The sequence below is a fragment of the Martes martes genome, assembly GCF_963455335.1.
Source record: "Martes martes genome assembly, chromosome: 1".
NCBI lineage: Eukaryota > Metazoa > Chordata > Mammalia > Carnivora > Mustelidae > Martes > Martes martes.
In genome coordinates, this window is record NC_137888.1 from 45,917,365 (window position 1) to 45,939,705 (window position 22,341).

At 37.2% G+C, this 22,341-nt stretch overlaps 1 pseudogene across 1 annotated transcript; it reads right to left on the reverse strand.

Moving 5' to 3' along the window:
- Window positions 1-9,745: 9,745 nt before the first annotated feature.
- On the reverse strand, window positions 9,746-22,140 carry LOC308339208 (olfactory receptor 5H2-like; annotated as a pseudogene). Its single transcript has 2 exons — window positions 22,060-22,140; window positions 9,746-10,704 (listed from the first exon to the last, which is right to left on the reverse strand). The product of its transcript is annotated as an olfactory receptor 5H2-like (transcript).
- Between the last annotated feature and the right edge of the window lie 201 nt (window positions 22,141-22,341).

A 22,341-nucleotide genomic window follows, 5' to 3' on the forward strand; every position in this document is an offset into this window, starting at 1 on the left:
CATTTTTCTCAGTGAATCTATGATTTTTTTTTTTTATTTCTCAGGCTATAGATCATTGGATATAACAAAAGAATTATGACAGTGTAAAATAGAGTCCATCATATCTTGATCATCCGATTGCGCAGATCCAGAACACACAAACCTGAAGAGAAGAAGCCCCCCCCCAAAAAAAAGAGAGAGAAGAAGGCCATACTATAAAGACACAGATAAAAGATGAGCTCCACAGGTGGAAAGGGCTTTTTTTATGCCTTGCAGAGAATTCTTTCTTCAGATTGTAAAGAGAATAAGTGTATAAGAGACCAGAACAATCAGAATGGTAAATACCTGTATTGACCCAGAGAAAATAAAAACCATCAGAACATTAAGTGAAGGGTCAGTACAGGAAATCTTAAACAATGGCATGATGTCACAGTAAAAGTGATATATTATGTTAGAATTACAAAAGGTTAATCTGAATAAGAAACCTATATGAATTAAAGAATGAACAAAGCCACCTACAAATGATGAGACTAACAGCCAGGTGCAAAGTCTATAGATCTTAATCACTGGATAAAGTAATGTTTTGCATATGGTTACATAGCGATCACATGCCATTGTTGCCAAGAGTAAACATGCTGTGCTTCCACCAGTGCAAAGGAAAAAAAACTGTATCATGCACTCAGAGAGAGAGAGATCATTTTACTCTTGGCTAGGAAGTTGACCAGCATATCGATTTGGGCAGAAAGCTCATGAGAATTGGCCAGCATTGTGCAGCAATTCAGGCATGCTTGCCCGGTGTTTGGAGCACGTTCTGCCCAGGTGCTTGTTGCGACCCTCGGGGACCATGGGATGGGCCCACGTGGCTCCCCTGAAGGCCCCACTGAGTCAAGCTCCCCGGGGACAGAGTTGATCAAGGGGATCAGGCTGAGAAACAGGCGCCAGTTTTGTGGCTTTGTGGCAGCCTAAGGTGGGGGTGGCCTCAGGAGGTATGCAGGTTTCTCCCACTCTGAAGGTTCTGCACAGCTCCCAAGGGCACAGATTCCTACTGGGTGGCAGGTGGAGTCCTGGGTATGGTTCAGGGGTCCCCAATCTGGAGGGCTTGGGGGCCAGGGCTCTGGGGACGGAAACCTGAAAACTTAACTTAGATTTCGTGTTAGGGCCTAGGGACATAGCAGGCCCAATCTGCCAGTGCTGAGGTGGATTCCCAGGGGGCAAAGTGGAGGACAGGGGCAGACAGGGCTTCAAACTCTGGGTTTCTGCCCTGGGGGCAGCCAAACATGGAGGTGGCCTCCAGAAGCATTCTCCGACTCTGAGGGTTTTGCACAGCTCCAAATGGCACCGTTTTCTCTTGGGTAGCTGGCAGAATCCTAGGGTGTGGCTTAGGGGTCCCCAATCTGGAGGGCTTGAGTGCCAGGCCTCTGTGGACAGAAGCCTGAAACTCCAACCAAGGGTTAGGGTTAGGGCCTAGGTGCAGGTCAGGCCTGATCTCCCAGCGCTGAAATGGGCTCCAAAGGGGGCTGAGTAGAGGGAGAGGTTGGCCACCCTTGCACCTGGCGCTTAGTGTGCCTTCCTGCAGGGTTCTGGCCACAACCACTCAGGACCATGGGCCAGGCCTAAGCGGCTCCCCTGAAGGCCAGTGCCACCTGAAGCAAGATCGTCAGGGTTTCCGGCCAATTCTAACGAGCTTTCTACCCAAATCTATATTGACTTGGGCAGAATTGGCCCAGTGTTGAGAATTGACCCAGTGTTGTGCGGTGATTGGGGCTGCAGGCAGGCCTGGTGCTTAGAGCTCTTTCTCTCTAGGTGCGTGTTGCGATCATCCGCAACCACGAGCGGAGCCCACATGGCTCCACTGAAGTCCCGCTCTGAGGCAAGATTTCCGGGGGCAGAATTGAGGGAGGGGCTCACCTGAGCTTCAGTCTCCAGGCTTGTGGTCCGGTGGGGATGCCAAAGGTGGGGGTGGTATCTCACTCTGGTCTTCATTGCATTTCCCCACTGATCAATTATATTGAAAATATTTGTGTGCCCTATTTGACATCTATATATATGGCTTCCTGAAGTACCTGTTCAAGTATTTTCCTTTTTAAAATTCAGTTACATATTTATTATTCAGTTTTGAGAATTCTTTACATACTCTTGGTGCAAAGCTCTCATCAGGTTTATGATTTGAAAATATTTTCTTAAGGATCTTGATCTTCTTTCTTCCCATAAGATCAGTGTCTTATTCTGATTTGACCTAATGAGCAAGAAGTAACAATTACTGTAGACTGTAGTATGTACCTAAGAAGAAAGAGTCCAGAAGGATTTCAGTAACTCATTTCAGCATAACACAGAATCCATTAAGAGTGTTTTAGGAGACTTCAGAGTTAAATCAAGGTTTTGGGGGGGATGAATCTCCAGTAATGAAAGGGAGAACAAGTGTATATGTGCACACATATACACACATATTAAAGATGTGCATAAAATGACTTTGGGACTGAAGTCATTAACTCTAGGGCAATTATAACTGCAAAAATTATTTAAAATCAGTCAACACAGGGGTGCCAGAGTGACTCAGTCAGTTGGGTGTCTGACTCTTGCTCTCAGTTGGGGTCTTGATCTCAGGGTCATTAGATCAGGCCCTATATTGGGCCCCACACTAGGCATGGAGCCTACTTTAAGACAGCAACAACAACAGGGGAAACTTGGTGGCTCAGTTGGTTAAGCTAAATTGGTTCTGCCATTGGCTCAGGTCATTATCCCAGGGTCCTGGGATGTAGCTCCACATTGGGCTCCCTGCTGTTTGGGGAGTCTGCTTCTCCCTCTGCCCATCCCCTCTACACCTGTGTGCTCTCTTGCTCTCTCTCTCTCTCTCTCTCAAATAAATAAATAAAATTTTAAAAATTATTTATAACAACAACAAACTAATCAACACATAGCAAATATATAATCTGCCAGGGATATATATAATCTATATAATATGTATGGAGATATCTCCTTATATCATTCATTTTGTACATATTCTATATGAATAAATATATGGATATATAGAGTTCTAGATATGTATACCATTTGTAATAATCTGGTCAATAGGACAATCCATGAAAAGATGCTGAAGTGGGATATTATTTAGTCAATGTTTTGGAAGTAAGAGAATATTAACAGGATGTAGAAAAAGTAACAAGATTACAACAAATGACAGAAGTGAGGAGTCTTAGTGTGAGGACCTAAGTTATAATAATAGAATGGTGTAGGTAATCAGTGGTGAGAGAGGAAGGGCAGAGGTGAACCTGAAATCTGATCACTCATTATACTTTTTGGTCTCTGTTCACTCAAATACAACCTGACTCCAATGTGGGATAAATGTAATGTGAGTCTTTGGGGCGCATAGCTGTATGGCAGTCATATATACCATATTCAAAGTCTATTTAGAGAAATTACCCTATTTCAATGCTTAATGCATTTATGAAGCCACATTGAAACATGCAAACATGTAAAATATTTTGTTTCCTTTTAAATTATTTTTTTTTTTAATTTTTTTATTTTAATAAACATATAATGTATTTTTATCCCCAGGGGTACAGGTCTGTGAATCGTCTGGTTTACACATTTCACAGCACTCATCATAGCACATACCCTCCCCAATGTCCATTTCCCCACCACCCTCTCCCATCCCCCTTCCCCCCCCGCAACCCTCAGTCTGTTTCTTGAGATTGAGTCTTTTATGGTTTGTCTCCCTCCCAATCCCATCTTTTCATTTTTTCTTTTCCTACCCCTCCCCAAACCCCCCCACCTTGCATCTCCACTTCCTCATATCAAAGAGATCATATGATAGTTATATTTCTCCGATTGACTTATTTCGCTAAGCATGATACCCTCTAGTTCCATCCACGTCGTCGCAAATGGCAAGATTTCATGTCTTTTGATGGCTGCATAGTATTCCATTGTGTATATATACCACATCTTCTTTATCCATTCATCTGTTGATGGACATCTAGGCGCTTTCCACAGTTTGGCTATTGTGGACATTGCTGCTATAAACATTCGGGTGCACGTGCCCCTTCGGAGCACCACGTTTGTATCTTTAGGATATATACCCAGGAGTGCAATTGCTGGGTCGTAGGGTAGCTCTATTTTCAGTTTTTTGAGGAACCTCCACACTGTTTTCCAGAGTGGTTGCACCAGCTTGCATTCCCACCAACAGTGTAGGAGGGTTCCCCTCTCTCCGCATCCTCGCCAGCATCTGTCATTTCTTGACTTGTTAATTTTAGCCATTCTGACTGGTGTGAGGTGGTATCTCATTGTGGTTTTGATTTGTATTTCCCTGATGCCGAGTGATGTGGAGCATTTTTTCATGTGTCTGTTGGCCATCTGGATGTCTTCCTTGCAGAAATGTCTGTTCATGTCCTCTGCCCATTTCTTGACTGGATTATTTGTTCTTTGGGTATTGAGTTTGATAAGCTCTTTATAGATTTTGGATACGAGCCCTTTATCTGATATGTCGTTTGCAAATATCTTCTCCCATTCTGTCAGTTGTCTTTTGGTTTTGTTAACTGTTTCCTTTGCTGTGCAAAAGCTTTTGATCTTGATGAAATCCCAATAGTTCATTTTTGCCCTTGCTTCTGTTGCCTTTGACGATGTTCCTAGGAAGAAGTTGCTGCGGTGGAGGTCAAAGAGGTTGCTGCCTGCATTCTCCTCAAGGATTTTGATAGATTCCTTTCGCACATTGAGGTCCTTCATCCACTTTGAGTCTATTTTCGTGTGTGGTGTAAGGAAATAGTCCAATTTCATTTTTCTGCATGTGGCTGTCCAATTTTCCCAGCACCATTTGTTGAAGAGGCTGTCTTTTTTCCATTGGATATTCTTTCCTGCTTTGTCGAAGATTAGTTGACCATAGAGTTGAGGGTCTATTTCTGGGCTCTCTATTCTGTTCCATTGGTCTATATGTCTGTTTTTGTGCCAGTACCATACTGTCTTGATGATGACAGCTTTGTAATAGAGCTTGAAGTCTGGAATTGTGATACCACCGACTTTGGCTTTCTTTTTCAATATTCCTTTGGCTATTCGAGGTCTTTTCTGGTTCCATATAAATTTTAGGATTATTTGTTCTATTTCTTTAAAAAAAATGGATGGGATTTTGATAGGGATTGCATTAAATGTGTAGATTGCTTTAGGTAAAATAGACATTTTCACAATATTTGTTCTTCCAATCCATGAGCATGGAATATTTTTCCATTTCTTTGTGTCTTCCTCAATTTCTTTCATGAGTACTTTATAGTTTTCTGAGTATAGATTCTTTGCCTCTTTGGTTAGATTTATTCCTAGGTATCTTATGGTTTTGGGTACGATTGTAAATGGGACTGACTCCTCAATTTCTCTTTCTTCTGTCTTGTTGTTAGTGTAAAGAAATGCGACTGATTTCTGTGCATTGACTTTATATCCTGACACTTTACTGAATTCCTGTATAAGTTCTAGCAGTTTTGGAGTGGAGCCTTTTGGGTTTTCCACATATAGTATCATATCATCTGCAAAGAGTGATAGTTTGACTTCTTCTTTGCCGATTTGGATGCCTTTAATTTCTTTTTGTTGTCTGATTGCTGAGGCTAGGACTTCTAGTACTATGTTGAACAGCAGTGGTGATAACGGACATCCCTGCCGTGTTCCTGACCTTAGCGGAAAAGCTTTCAGTTTTTCTCCATTGAGAATGATATTTGCGGTGGGTTTTTCATAGATGGCTTTGATAATATTGAGGTATGTGCCTTCTATCCCTACACTTTGAAGAGTTTTAATCAGGAAGGGATGCTGCACTTTGTCAAATGCTTTTTCAGCATCTATTGAGAGTATCATATGGTTCTTACTCTTTCTTTTATTAATGTATTGTATCACATTGATGGATTTGCGGATGTTGAACCAACCTTGCAGCCCTGGAATAAATCCCACTTGGTCGTGGTGAATAATCCTTTTAATGTACTGTTGGATCCTATTGGCCAGTATTTTGGTGAGAATTTTCGCATCTGTGTTCATCAAGGATATTGGTCTGTAATTCTCTTTTTTGGTGGGATCCTTGTCTGGTTTTGGGATCAAGGTGATGCTGGCCTCATAGAATGAGTTTGGAAGTTTTCCTTCCATTTCTATTTTTTGGAACAGTTTCAGGAGAATAGGAATTAATTCTTCTTTAAATGTTTGGTAGAATTCCCCTGGGAAGCCGTCTGGTCCTGGACTTTTGTTTGTTTGGAGATTTTTGATGACTGTTTCAATCTCCTTACTGGTTATGGGTCTGTTCAGGTTATCTATTTCTTCCTGGTTCAGTTGTGGTAGTTTATACATCTCTAGAAATGTATCCATTTCTTCCAGGTTGTCAAATTTGTTGCCATAGAGTTGCTCGTAGTATGTTCTTATAATTGTTTGTATTTCTTTGGTGTTGGTTGTGATCTCTCCTCTTTCATTCATGATTTTATTTATTTGCGTCCTTTCTCTTTTCTTTTTGATAAGTCTGGCCAGGGGCTTATCAATCTTATTAATTCTTTCAAAGAACCAGCTCCTAGTTTTGTTGATTTGTTCTATTGTTTTTTTAGTTTCTATTTCATTGATTTCTGCTCTGATCTTTATGATTTCTCTTCTCCTGCTGGGTTTAGGCTTTCTTTGTTGTTCTCTCTCCAGCTCCTTTAGGTGTAGGGTTAGGTTGTGTATTTGAGACCTTTCTTGTTTCTTGAGAAAGGCTTGCACTGCTATATATTTTCCTCTCAGGACTGCCTTTGTTGTGTCCCACAGATTTTGAACTGTTGTGTTTTCATTATCATTTGTTTCCATGAATTTTTTCAATTCTTCTTTAATTTCCTGGTTGACCCATTCATTTTTTAGAAGGATGCTGTTTAGTCTCCATGTATTTGCGTTCTTTCCAAATTTCCTCTTGTGATTGAGTTCGAGCTTCAGAGCATTGTGGTCTGAAAATATGCAGGGAATGATCTCGATCTTTTGGTACCGATTGAGACCTGATTTATGACCCAGGATGTGGTCTATTCTGGAGAATGTTCCATGTGCACTAGAGAAGAATGTATATTCTGTTGCTTTGGGATGGAATGTTCTGAATATATCTGTGATGTCCATCTGGTCCAGTGTGTCATTTAAGGCCTTTATTTCCTTGTTGATCTTTTGCTTAGATGATCTGTCCATTTCAGTGAGGGGAGTGTTAAAGTCCCCTGCTATTATTGTATTACTGTTGATGTATTTCTTTGATTTTGTTATTAATTGGTTTATATAGTTGGCTGCTCCCATGTTAGGGGCATAGATATTTAAGATTGTTAGATCTTCTTGTTGGACAGACCCTTTGAGTATGATATAGTGTCCTTCCTCATCTCTTATTATAGTCTTTGGCTTAAAATCTAATTGATCTGATATAAGGATTGCCACCCCAGCTTTCTTCTGATGTCCATTAGCATGGTACATTGTTTTCCACCCCCTCACTTTAAATCTGGAGGTGTCTTCGGGTCTAAAATGAGTTTCTTGTAGGCAGCATATGGATGGGTTTTGTTTTTTTATCCATTCTGATACCCTGTGTCTTTTGATTGGGGCATTGAGCCCATTAACATTCAGGGTAACTATTGAGAGATATGAATTTAGTGCCATTGTATTGCCTGTAAGATGATTGTTACTGTATATTGTTTCTGTTTCTTTCTGATCTACTACTTTTAGGGTCTCTCTTTGCTTAGAGGACCCCTTTCAATATTTCCTGTAGAGCTGGTTTGGTGTTTGCAAATTCTTTCAGCTTTTGTTTGTCCTGGAAGCTCTTTATCTCTCCTTCTATTTTCAATGATAGCCTAGCCGGATATAGTATTCTTGGCTGCATGTTTTTCTCGTTTAGTGCTCTGAATATATCATGCCAGTTCTTTCTGGCCTGCCAGGTCTCTGTGGATAGGTCCGCTGCCAATCTAATGTTTTTACCCTTGTATGTTACAGACTTCTTTTCCCGGGCTGCTTTCAGGATTTTCTCTTTGTCGCTAAGACTTGTAAATTTTACTATCAGGTGACGAGGTGTGGACCTATTTTTATTGATTTTGAGGGGCGTTCTTAGCATCTCCTGGATTTTGATGTTTGTTCCCTTTGCCATATTAGGGAAATTCTCTCCAATAATTGTCTCCAATATACCTTCTGCTCCCCTCTCTCTTTCTTCTTCTTCTGGAATCCCAATTATTCTAATGTTGTGTCGTCTTATGGTGTCACTTATCTCTCGAATCCTCTCCTCATGTTCCAGTAGTTGTTTGTCTCTCTTTTGCTCAGCTTCTTTATTCTCTGTCATTTGGTCTTCTATGTCACTAATTCTTTCTTCTGCCTCATTTATCCTGGCAGTGAGAGCTTCCATTTTTGATTGCACCTCATGAATAGCTTTTTTGATTTCAACTTGGTTAGATTTTAGTTCTTTTATTTCTCCAGAAAGGGCTTTTATCTCTCCGGAGAGGGTTTCTCTAATATCTTCTATGCCTTTTTCGAGCCCGGCTAGAACCTTGAGAATTGTCATTCTGAACTCTAGATCTGTCATGCTACCTATGTCTGTATTGATTAGGTCTCCAGCCTTCGGTACGGCCTCTTGTTCTTTTTTTTGAGGTGAGTTTTTCCGCCTTGTCATTTTGTCCAGGTAGGATTTGCTTTCTCCTGCTGTGGAATTCCGCTGTTCTTGGTGACTGAAGTTGGTTTTGGATGGTTTCTTGTTGATCTTCTTGGGGGAGGGGCCTGTTGTAGTGATTCTCAAGTGTCTTTGCCGCAGGCGGAATTGCACCGCCCTTGCCAGGGGCCAGGCTAAGTAATCCGCTCGGGTTAGCTTTTGGGAGCTTTTGTTCCCTGAGCGCTTTCCGTAGAGTTCCGGAGGACGGGAATGAAGATGGCAGCCTCCCAATCTCTCGGCCCGGAGGAGCCGAGAGCTTGGGGTTCCGCTCCTCAGTGCACTCTCAGAGCAAAGCGCCCAATAGCCCCGCCTCCCTGGCTTGCGGTCGCGACTCGAGGAAAGCAGTCAATTGTTGGAGCTGGAGAAAAGCGCCGGGTCGCTTTTGTCTCCGTGGCCTCCGGCCGCGCTCCGAGCCCACCCAGCCTGTGACCGGCACAAGGTAACCCCGGGCTTAGAGCTCACTCCTCGGCTTTGTCGCTATAGCCGGCTTCCCCGCTCTAATACCTGCGAGCTCTGCGGCACTCAGACATCCCCAGTCCTTCTGTGACCCTGCGGGTCCTGGGATTATGCTGACCCCGCCTGGGTTTCCCCCCAGTTTAGCCTCTGGAGCGATGTCTCCCAGTGGAGCCGACTTTTAAAAGTCCCGATTTTGTGCTCCGTCGCTCCGCCGCTTGCCGGGTGCCGGCCCCTCCCCCCGGGGTCTATCTTCCCGTCGCTTTGGATTCACTTCTCCGCAGGTCCTACCTTTCAGAAAGTGATCGATTTTCTGTTTCTGGGATTGTTGCTCTTCTTCTCTTCGATTTCCCGTTGGATTTATAGGTGTTCACAATGGTTAGATAAGCTATCTAGCTGATCTCCTGCTACCCGATGTCGTCTCAGCCTGCTACTTCTCCGCCATCTTGACTCCTCCCCCCCTTTTAAATTATTTTTATGTCATGAACACTTGATTAAAATTCCCTCTGTGTTTTGACTACATATACATATATTTGTTTTGTAATCTCACCTTAAATCATTTAAACATTAGGACAATTATAACTGTAAAAACTGAACCCTAACCAACACAGAGCAAGTATGTAATCTGTACAGTTTGTCACTCTAGTGAAAAGAGAACAGATGTTAATGTGAATTCTAAGAATTTCTCTTCAATATTTTCCTCAATGAATCTATGACTTTCTTATTTCTCAAACTGTAGATAATTGGATTTAACAAAGGAATTATGATAGTGTAAAATAGAGAGTCCTTCACATCTTGGTCTTCTGATTGTATAGATACGGGGCACACATACATGAAGATAAGAGCACCATAGTATAGGGAGACAAATGAAAGATGGGCTCCACCAGTAAAGAAGGCTTTCTTTATGCCTTGTAGAGACTTCCTTTTTAAGATTATAAAGAGAACAAGAGGAGACAAGAACTATCAGAGTGGTGAACATCTGTATTGACCCAGCAAAAACAAATACTACCAGATAATTGATAGAAGGGTCGGTGCAAGAAATCTTAAGCAATGGTATAATGTCACAGTAGAAGTGATATACTATGGGAATTGCCTAAGGTTAATCTGAATAAAAAAGAACTATGAATTATGGCATGAAGAAGGCTACCTAAAAGTGACAATACTAACAAGTGGATGCATAGTGCATTGGACATAATCACTGGATAATGTAATGGTTTGCATATGGCCACAGAGAGATCATATGCCATTGTTGCCAACAGAAAGCATTCCACTGTTATACTCACTGCAAAGGAAAAAAATTGTATCATGCATTCTGAAAGAGATATCCTTTTGGGCTTGGCAAAAAAGCTGACCAGCATCTTGAGGGATACTGTGGATGATATTCAAGCATCCACAAGTGCCAAACTCCCGAGGAATAAGTACATGGGGATGTGAAGCTGAGGGTCATCCCATCTGAGAGTAATTAGACCAAGGATCCCCACAATGGTGAGAAAATAGATAACCAAGAACACCAGGAACAGGGAGATTTGCCACTGTGGTTCATATGTGAGTCCTGTGAGAATCAAATCTGTCAGCAATGTTGTATTTTCAAGTCCTTTACCATGTTCCTTTTCCAAATCCTCACTGAGTGTTGCCTGAAATGAAATTTAGTAAATGGTAAAATGTCACTCAATTTATAACATGAAAATATGGAGAGGAGATATGAAATAGATTACACACATCAGAATACCATCTCAATTTTGTGTATTGCCTCTCTGTTGATTGGAATTGATTTTGAAGGCTTCAAAATAGTGCAATTATTTCCATTTTTTAAATGTGCAGCTATGAAAAAAATTAGAAAAATGAAAGATATTGTAGGAAGTCCTAAATTTATGGGATAGGATTGGTGTGATTTGGAAATTGTATGTTTGGGACATGGATATAGGGTGAAGGGGAAAGGGAGCTTGAAGGGTTTCAGTAACATAATGAGCTAAATGGCATGTGAAGGATCATGAATATTATTCATCAGGGAATAAGCATGCACTGAAACTTAAGATAAGGGAGTATTACTGGTAGATTATTTTTTAAATGAATATACAGAGATGTAGAAAATAAACTGCAGAGAGTTTGAAATTAAGGTCAGGAATACTAGTTAAAAAGTTCTCCAATGAAGACATACAAATGGCTATCAGACACATGAAAAAATGTTCATCATCACTAGCCATCAGGGAGATTCAAATTAAAACCACATTGAGATACCACCTTACACCAGTTAGAATGGCCAAAATTAACAAGACAGTGAACAACATGTGTTGGAGAGGATGTGGAGAAAGGGGAACCCTCTTACACTGTTGGTGGGAATGCAAACTGGTGCAGCCACTTTGGAGAACAGTGTGGAGATTCCTCAGGAAATTAAAAATAGATCTTCCCTATGACCCTGCAATTGCACTGCTGGGTATTTACCCCAAAGATACAGATGTAGTGAAAAGAAGGGCCATCTGTACCCCAATGTTTATAGCAGCAATGGCCATGGTCGCCAAACTGTGGAAAGAACCAAGATGCCCTTCAACGGATGAATGGATAAGGAAGATGTGGTCCATATACACTATGGTGTATTATGCCTCCACCAGAAAGGAAAAATACCCAACTTTTGTAGCAACATGGACGGGACTGGAAGAGATTATGCTGAATGAAATAAGTCAAGCGGAGAGAGTCAAGTATCATATGGTTTCACTTATTTGTGGAGCATAACAAATAACATGGAGGACAAGGGGAGATGGAGAGGAGAAGGGAGTTGAGGGAAATTGGAAGGGGAGGTGAACCATGAGAGACTATGGACTCTGAAAAACAACCTGAGGGTTTTGAAGGGGCGGGAAGTAGGAGGTCAGAGGAACCAGGTGGTGGGTACTAGGGAGGGCACGGATTGCATGGAGCACTGGGTGTAGTGAAAAAACAATGAATACTGTTACACTGAAAAGAAATAAAAAATTTTTTAAAAATTTAAGAAAAAAAGTTACTACTGTTCAGTGTTCTCAAACCAGAACCTATAGTAAAACTTCAAATCTACATTTTCCATAAAAGGTTCCCCAAAATGTGTAATACAGGGAACATTTTATACAAAATATGTATTTGAGGTTTTATGGTAGACACTGATTTAGTAAAGCAATTATTAAGGCTAATAATCTGTATTCTACTTGAACTCTAAGTGACCTAAATATATGTGACATGGCTGATTCATGTTTGAAATGACATTGAGATTGATGGGAAGATGAAGGGACAGATGGAAGAGTTCAGAAGGTAGATGCAGTGCCACTTCACTGAAAAAGGTACAGAAGTTAGTCCCTTCTACCCAGGTACCAGACAGGATCACAACCTCCTGAATGTCTGGTAACAAGACTGCCAGTCCTGGTCCCCACTGTCGACTCAGCAACAGCTACATAACTGGCTACAAATCAGCACTACTGTAGTTCTGTGGTAATCCTATTGACATGGGGAACCAGCAAGGAAAATAAATTTTTACCTGTTAAAATAGTCAGTAAAGACCGGAAGAGGTGTTTGTTCCCTCAAATCAACAGACATCAATGCAAGGCTCTACAGGTCATAAAGAACCATACAAACAGAACACCACCAAGGGAAACTAATTAAGCCAGTAATTGATCAAAGAAATAGAGATCTAAAGTTTGTCTGACAAGGAATTCAAAATAATTATATAAAAGAAACTCAAAGAAATACAACAGAACAGGTAACTAAATGAAATGAGGAAACAATGCACAAATAAAATTAGAAGTTAGATAGAAAAATAGAAACCATAGGGGCACCTGGGTGACTCATTCAATTGTGTCTGACTTTGCCTCAGGTAATGATCTCAGGGTCCTAGAATGAAGTCACACATCATGCTCCCCACTCAGCGGGGAATCTGCTTGTTCCTCTCCCTCTGCTCCCTTCCACACTTGTGTTCTCTCTCTCTCTCAAATGAATTAATAAAATATTTTTAAAAAATAGAGACCATAAAAAATAACCAAACAAATCCTGGAGTTGAAGAATACAATGACAGAAGTAAAAAATTCAATAAAGAGTTTTAACAAGAAATTTAATCATTCATAAAAAATAATCAAAACAATCAAAGAGGGATTGTATGAAATAAGCCAGTTAAAAGAACAAAAACTAAAAAAAAAGAATGAAAAAGAGTGAAAAAGTCTATGTTAATTATAGTATATCACAAATTAAATGAAAATTTATTTCATTGGAGTTCCAGAAGGTGAAGAGAAAGAAAGGGGCTGAAAGCTTATTTAAAGAAATAATAGCTGAAAACTTCCCAAATCTTGGGAGATATGGATATCCAGGCACAAGAAACTCAAAGGACCCTAAGCAAGATCAACCCAAAGAAGACTAGCCTGAGACACATTATAAACACAGTGTCAAAGTAATAGACAATAAGAGAATTTTGAAAGTAGTAAGAGCAAAATGACTTGTGACCTACCAAGGAACCCCCATAAGGTTACAAGCAAATTTCTCTGCAGAAACCTTGTACAGCAGGAGGAGGTATAGTGATATAGTCAGAACACTGAAAGGAAAAAAAAAAAAACTCTACCAACTAAGAACACCATAACTGGTAAAATTACCCTTCAGAACTGAAGAAGAAATAAAGACATTCTCAAACAAACAAAATCTAAGGGATTTCATCACCACTCGACTTGCCTTACAAGAAATGTTAAAGGGAGTTGTTCAGGAGAAAATGAAAGGACACCAAGAAACAACCTGAAAACATATATAAGTATAAACTCATCTTTAAGGGAAATGTGTAGCCAAATTTTGAATACTCCAATGCTGTAATGATGATGCATAAATCATTTTTTATTTCAAGTATAAAAGTGATAAAATAATAATATTAAAAATATCTATAGTCACAATAATTTCTTAATGGATACACTACAGGAAAAAGATGCAAAGTGTTAACATTGCAACAGCATAAAAATGTGGGAACAAAAAAAAAGTGCACTCTCATATGCATTTAAGGTAAGTTTTATCATTTAAAATAGACTGTTAGATCTATAACATGTTTTACTTAATCCTCATGGTAACAACAACAAAAAACCTATAACAGATACTTAGAAGATAAAAAAGGATCAAAGTATACCCCTACAAAAAATAAATCACATAGGAAGACAACAAGAGAGGAAGAAAAGAATAAAGACACTAAAAAAAAAATCGGAAAACAATTTACAAAATGACAATAGTAAGCCCTTAGTTATCAATAATTACTTTAAATGTATATGGACTAAATTCTATAATCTAAAGACAGAGTGGCTAAGTGAATAAAAACAAAACAAAAAATAAGATCCAACAATTTGCTATCTATAAGAAATTCACTTTAGCTTTAAACACACACACAGAATCATGCAAACAATAAACCAAAAGGGCTACTGTGATAACAGATAGGACAGAATTTCAGAATAAGATAGAATTTCACTTAAAATCAGTCATAGAAGAGAGGGAGAAGGGTGAGGGGATAGGTGAGCCTGGTGGTGGGTATTAAGGAGGGCATGTATTGCATGGAGCACTGGGTGTCGTGCATAAACATTGAATCTTGGAACACTGAAAAAATAAAATTAAATTAAAAAATAAAAATAGGGACGCCTGGGTGGCTCAGTTGGTTAAGCAGCTGCCTTCAGCTCAGGTCATGATCCCAGGGTACTGGGACCGGGTCCCACATCGGGCTCCTTGCTCAGCGGGGAGCCGGCTTCTCCCTCTGCCTCTGTCTGCCACTCTGTCTGCCTGTGCTCACTCTCTCTAACAAAGAAATAAATAAAATCTTTAAAAAAAAAAAAACAAAAAAAATAAAAAATAAAAATAAAAATATAAAATCAGTGACAAGATAAAATCACTATATAGTGATAAAGGGTTCAATTCATCAGGAGGATACAATTGTAAATATATATGCACCTATCATTGGAGCACATGAATATGTAAAACAAATATTAACAGAAATGAAGGGAGAAACAGCCCTTATGAAATAGAAGAGAACTTCAATACCTCACATTGGATAGATCATCCAGACCAATAATCAACAAGTGAACAGCATACCTGAATAAAAAAAACAGACAAAATGAATGTAAGAGCTATATACAGGACATTCCATTTAGTAGCACCAGAATATACCTGCTTCTCAAGTGCACATGGAACATGCTGCAGGATAGATCATAGGCTGGGCCACAGAGAATCCCTGGCAATTTTAAGGATATTGCAATCATTTTAAAAAGAATATAGAATCATATGAGTATCTTTTCTGACCACAACAGTAAGAAACAAGAATTAGTAATATTAATAAAACTAAAAAATTCAAAAATATGTGGAAACCAAAAACAAACTATTGAATAATCAATGGATCAAAAAAGAAATCAAAATAAAAAATCAAAAGCATCTTTAAAGAACAAAACTACAACATGCCAAAAATTACAGGATAATGCAAAAATAATTCTGAGGGAAGTTTATAGTAATAAAAGTATACATTAAAAAAAATCTACCCAACATTAAATTTCAAAGAATTAGAAAAAGAAAAAAATTAACCTCAAAGTTAGGAAAAGGAAGGAAATAGTAAAGATTAGAGCAGAAATAAATAAAAGACACTAAATGGCAATAGAAAAGATCAATAAGACTGAATTTGTTTTCTGAAAGATGAACGAGATCAAAAAACCTTTAGCTCTATTAAGAAAAAGAGAAAGGACTTAAATAAAGTTGTAAATGAAAGAGGAGACATTATGGCTGACACTATAAATATACAAAGAATCATAAGAAGCTATGAGGAACAATTATAAGGAAGAAAATTGAATAACATAAACCGATGGATAAATTTCTACAAACATACAATCTACCAAGCCTGAACCATTAAGAAACAGAAAATGTAGACAAACCAATAACAAGTGAGACGATTGAATCAGTTATCAAAAATCTCCCAACAAAGAAAAGCTCAAGTATAGGTGGTTTCACTGGGGAAGTCTACCAAACATTTAATGAATTAATGTCAGTTCTCAAACACTTCCAAAAAGGAAAAGAATATGTTCAAACTCATATTTTAAAGAATTACCTTGATATCAAAATCAGATAATTATACCAGAAGGAAAGAAAACTATAAGATAATATTCCTAATAAATGTATATGTAAAAATATACAACAAAATTCTAGCAAACTTAACAGGATCCATTAAAAGGATCATATATCATGATCAAGTAGGATTTATTCCTCGTATACAAGGATGGCTCAACACACATAATTCAATAAATGTGATATACCACATTAAAAGAATGAAAGATAAAGATCATATGATTATTCAATAGATGCAGAAAAAGCATTTAACAAAATTCAACATCCTTTCATGATAACAGCTCTCAACACATTGAATATAGAAGTAGCATATCTCAATATAATAAAAGTCGTATACGACAATCTCACAGCTAACATTCTATGCAACAGTGAAGAGCTGAAATTTACCTTCAAAAATCAGGAAAAATACAAAGTTGCCATTCCAACCTTTTCTATTTAACATAGTACTAGAAATTAGAAATCCTTGCACAGTAATTAGAAAAATACAAAGTTGCCATTCCAACCTTTTCTATTTAACATAGTACTAGAAATTAGAAATCCTTGCACAGTAATTAGATTAATTAAGAAAAAAAATGAATAAATGGGAAAGGAGGAAGTAAAATTGTCCTTGTTTGCAGATAGCATAATCTTATATGTAGAAAACTCTTAAGAACTCCACCAAAACAGTTAGAAGTAATCAATAAATTAAAGTTTCAGGATAACAAAAATCAACATACAAATATCAGTTGTGTTTCTTTTCACCAACAACAAAATAGCTGATAGAGAAAGAAAATAATACTATTTACAATATCATTGAAAACTAATAAAATACTTAGGAATAAATTGAACCAAGGAGGTGAAAAATTTGTTCACTGAAAACTGTAAGACATTGATGAGAGAAACTGGAAAATATGCAGATAGATGGAATAATAGCTTGTGCTCATGGATTGGAAGAATTAATATTGTTAGTATGTCCATGCTACCAAGAGCCATCTATAGATGAAATGCCTATAAAAATTCCACTGGCATTTTTCATAAAAAGAAAAAGCAACCCTAAAATTTGTATGCAACCACAAAAGAATCCAAAAGTTAAAGTAATCTTGTGAACGAAGAATAAAATTGGAAGGATCAGACTTTCTAATTTCAAACTAAAAATCTATAATAATCTAAACAGTATGGAACTGGCATAAAAATGGTTACATAAATCAATGAAACAGAATTGAAAGCCCAGATACAAAATCACACATAAGTAGTCAATTAATATTTGAAAAAGGAGCCAAGATCTTTTCAGTAAACAATGCTAGGAAAATTGGATATTCCCATGCAAAAGAGTAAAATTTAATCATTACCTTACACAACTCACAAAAATTGAGTCCAAATGAATTAAAGACGTAAATGTAAGACCCTAAACCATAAAACTCCTAAAAAATAAAAATAAAAAGGAAAAAGATTCTTGATAGTGGTCTTGGCCAATGATATTTTGAACGTAATGCCAAAAAGCACAAGCAACAAAAGCAGAAATAAACATTACTTCCAACTAAACAGCTTCTGCATAGCAAAAGAAATGATCAGCAAAATGAAAAGGGAAACTATGGAAAAGAAGCTAGTAGTAATAATCTGATTGAAAATGGACAGAGGTCCTGAGTAGACTTTTTCCAAAGAAAATATACAGATGGCCAACAAGTCAATGAAAAAGATGCTCATGGTTGCCTGGGTAGCTCAGTGGGTTAAGCCTCTGCCTTCAGCTCAGGTCATGATCTTGGGGTCCTGGGATTGAGCCCTAATTGGGCTCTCTGCTCAGCAGGGGACCTGCTTCTCCCTCTCTCTCTGCCTGTCTCTCTGTCTACTTGTGATCTCTCTCTCAGTCAAATAAGTAAATAAAATCTTAAAAAAAAAAAAGAAAAAGAAAAAGATGCTCATCATCAGGAAAAAGCAAATCAAAACCACAATTAGGTATCACCCCACAACTATCAGAATGATTATTTTCTGGGGACAAGAAAGAAGTTTTGATGAGGATATGGAGAAAAGGAAATTTAGTGCACTATTTGTAAGAATGTAAACTGGTACAGCCACTGTGGAAAACAGTATAAAAGTTTCTCAAAAAATTAAAAGTAGAACTACCATCTGATCCAGCAGTCCCATATCTGGGTATATATCCAAAGAAAATGAACTGACTATCCTGAAAATATATCTTCATCCCCATATTTATTACAACATTACTCACAATGGCCAAGATATGAAAACAACCTAAGTGTTCATCAACAGATGAAGAAAATGTGGTGTATGTGGGTATGTATATGTACACATACACCTGTATACATGTACAGACACATGCATACATACATATGATGGAATATTACTCAGCCATAAAAAAGAGAATCCTGCTATTTTTGACAACATAGATAGACCTTGAGGACATTATGCCAAGTGAAATAGGTCAGACAGAGAGAGACAGATCCTGTATGATCTCACTAATATGCAGAATCTTTGAAAAAGTTCACAATGGTTCCTTCTTCTCTACATTCTCACACTTCTATTTCTTGTCTTTTTGATCTTTATGAACTCTTAAGAGTGAAATGAAGAGTGAACACATACAGTACAGATGTTCAATGAGCATCATGTTAATACTTTAAAAAGTTGCTGATTTTAGGAGTCATATATTTTTCTGCTAATAAAAGACAAGTGTTCTAAATTTGCTGCTCCATTCTCTGATGATAAGACCCTATTCAACAAATATTTTAGAAGTCATTAACATCTTTATTTTGTCCTTTGATATAAATGTGATGTTTAAGTAGAAAGCAATTGTTTTTCAAAAGGAAATCAAGCACTACAGGTAGAATTTTGAAGACATATTTGGGATGTGTCCACATATCTTGATATGATTTTCTAGGTGAAAATTATATGAGCAGCATGTTAAATTTTTTCATGTCTGCATAGATTATTTTAAAATCTTGGAAACAGAATTTTATCACCTACATGAAAATATTCCAAAGAAGCTCAGTAAGGTTTGATTTATCTTAAACATAAAGAAAAATTGAGCAGATTCTCATTAGTTTGCAAGAGTAGATGATTATAAGGGAATATGGTAACTTAACTAGGTAAATATTGGGGAAATCCTTTTAAAAATTAGCAGTTAGTTTTCAAAACAGAAAGCCATCATTTTGTAAATGTATTCAAGGATGCACTCTTTACAACAAATGTGTATTTGTGAGTAAATGAGGATCTAATACAAAACAAGGGAGGGGGGACATTAATGTAGAAATAGAAAATGTTATCACAGAAGCCTGATGAGAGAGTTTGAGTGTGGTCAACAGTTCCATATAATATAGTTAGTTAATTAAGATAATAATAATTGGCAAATGTGCTGTGGATTGGGTGACTAGGAAATGAGTTTGATCTTGATGAGAGATCAGTGTCATCAAAATAGAGGGGGAAGTTGTAAAACCAGTTACCACCTGAACCTCCTAACTCCTCTTCTTATTCTAGCATGCACCTAGACTCTGATTACTTGCCCTCATTCTTCACTCCTTAAATATGCCTATACATTGAAACTCCCATGATTTTACCTTTACTTATGCTCTCCTTTCAGCCTATAAATCCTTACCACACATTTTCTGCTTATTGAAATCTAATTTATCTCTCAAGAAACATAGGAAATGTCATTTCTTTGTAATGTTTTCTCTTAGTCCTCTAAGTTACTTCCTCTTTTGTATTCCCATATACCTTGCTTATAGTTCTTTGGTTTTGGTTTTTTTTTTTTTTTTAATATTTAACTCAGCCTCAGCTGCTCTATATACATTTGTGTAAGTGATTTTACTCTCTGAATCAGCAGCTCCATGAGGGCAGGATTATTTCTTACTTATCTATGATGTTTCCTTCCCAACCCTACCCCTACTATGGGTTTCTCTCTAATCAATGCTGACTCAGTGACTTGTTTATTCTAATTATCACTCAATAAATGTTGAATTTAATTGAAATTCTGTAAACATTTTAATAAACACTCTTTGAAGGCCGCTATTATCTGTTATATATACTAAGATATGCGTAGTGTGAAAAGTCAGAAAGAAAATTAATCCACCTAAGAATAAACAAGATTTTCATATGAAGAAGAGCTGGCCAAACATACAAGGGAAGCACAGGTAAGAACTCTTTGTGTTACAAAGACAGTAAGCATTTTGCAGATCAGGAAGTTGAGGATGTCTTCATGGAGGGAATCAGACCTCCTATATAGACAAAATAAGACTTCGGTAGAGGAATAAGTCAAAGAGGGCATTTTAGGTAAGAAGTAGATTCTGAGTAAATATTCTAACTTAGGATGTAGCTCTAGTCCATCAATGAATTGAGAAGTGATTGGTATGTTTCTGGAGATAGATTCTTAAAGGTGAATGGTAGAAAATAAAGTCATGGGTATTATAAACCCAGTATATGAAGTCCTTGAAATACTGAGATAAGGGACAAAAATTTGGTTTGAGAGTCATGAAGAGCTAAAAATATTTACAGTCCATAAGAGCATATGTACAATAGAAAAAGATGTTTATAGAAAACCAATTAAAAAGTTCTCTTATACTGTAAGAGGGAAATTAAACAATACAATATCAGAGTTGTTTCAGAGGATGAATCTACAGGATTCAGTCAGATTAATCAAAGGGAATGAAGAAGACTGCAACTCTGGTAGATATCACATTTTTGCCTCTTTTCCATAAATCCTAATCTCTCTCCTAATCTTGGTTTAACTCCCACTTCTTCCATTATTAATCAACATGAATTTTTTTCTCTTCACTATTGTTTTCAAATAAAGAACACTTGAGAGAGAGACAGAGGAAGAGATTGTGCAAAAAAAATCTAAAATATACTTGGGCTGACTTTAGTAAAAGCCATTTGATCTAACTTCAGAATGCCAAAGGATATCCATCTTTAATTGACGCCTTTTGGGTTTACCTCTGTTTTGGGAACCGTATCTCTCAGGCTAAGAGTCTTTACAGAAATACCCAGATGCTAGTGCCAAGGAATCCCTCTAGAATCAATGGAAAAATTTAACTTTACCCAAGGCTAACATAATTATTGTCACTGACCTACTGGTAGAGTGTGCTAGATCATAATTTATTCCCAAATGTTTTAAAGACCAAGATATTTATCTTAATTTCTCTAATAACAAGTATCACATGGCCAGTCAGCTACTATAAAATGTTTGTCAGTGAACTCAAAATATGAGAATTGAGTTCTAATTGATTTAGAATATTAAAATGCAGAAATACACATTTCACTAAAAAACATCAGCATTTTAATTGGTAATACATTTTATCTATTTAATAACTAAATTTTTGGTTTGTCTCTAAATTGAAGATACTATGGAAAGCCATAATGAGACACAGTACAGTGGATCATTCTGACCTATTCTGAGTTCAAATGTACCATTGTGTTATCAATAAATATACAGGTAAGGGTATAAATGATTCTATAATATAATCCTGAGAGATAGAATAAAATTGATTTTTATTTCAGCTGAATAATTTACATTTTAAATTAAAGGAGAGAAAATGAACTTTCATTCATTATTATTCTAATTCAGTATCTTCTATATAAAATAGTGATTATAGAAAACTAACCAAGATTCCACACATTTTTTCAGTTGATTCACCATTAGTTGTTACTAAAACAATGATAAAAAGCTGTCTTTGAATACTTTTACTGTTTTTCCAAAACATAATTCTGAAATGTTTTTTACAGTGTTATAGACCTAAAATATCAAAGGCAAACTTATTTTATTCATTTGATTACAATCCTCTAGTGATAAAACTCCAGAAAGCCTTACCATACTATGTGAGTAAATAGAAAAAATAGTATATTAAACTCAATGTAGAGAAGGATAAGAAATAGAAAAAAGACTAACCAAAATGTGGTTTTGGAACAATATACTTTGAAGAACTTACAGGCTCTTCTCCAAAATTGTCTAATTGAAAAATGGTGAGGCCAAAGACTTTTAGCAATTTTTGGAAGAAAAGAAAAGTCATTTTAGCATTCTTTAAAACCCAAGTTTCTTGTTATATTGTGGTTGCTAACCTATACCAAATATAAATTTAGTGATCATTGAGTTTTAATAAATCTGTAGTGGATTAGGAGTAAATAATGAGTTTATAAACACAAATAATCATATAATAAATGTAGAATCTTCATGGGATTCACAAAAACAAGAACATTGGTTTCTACAGAAG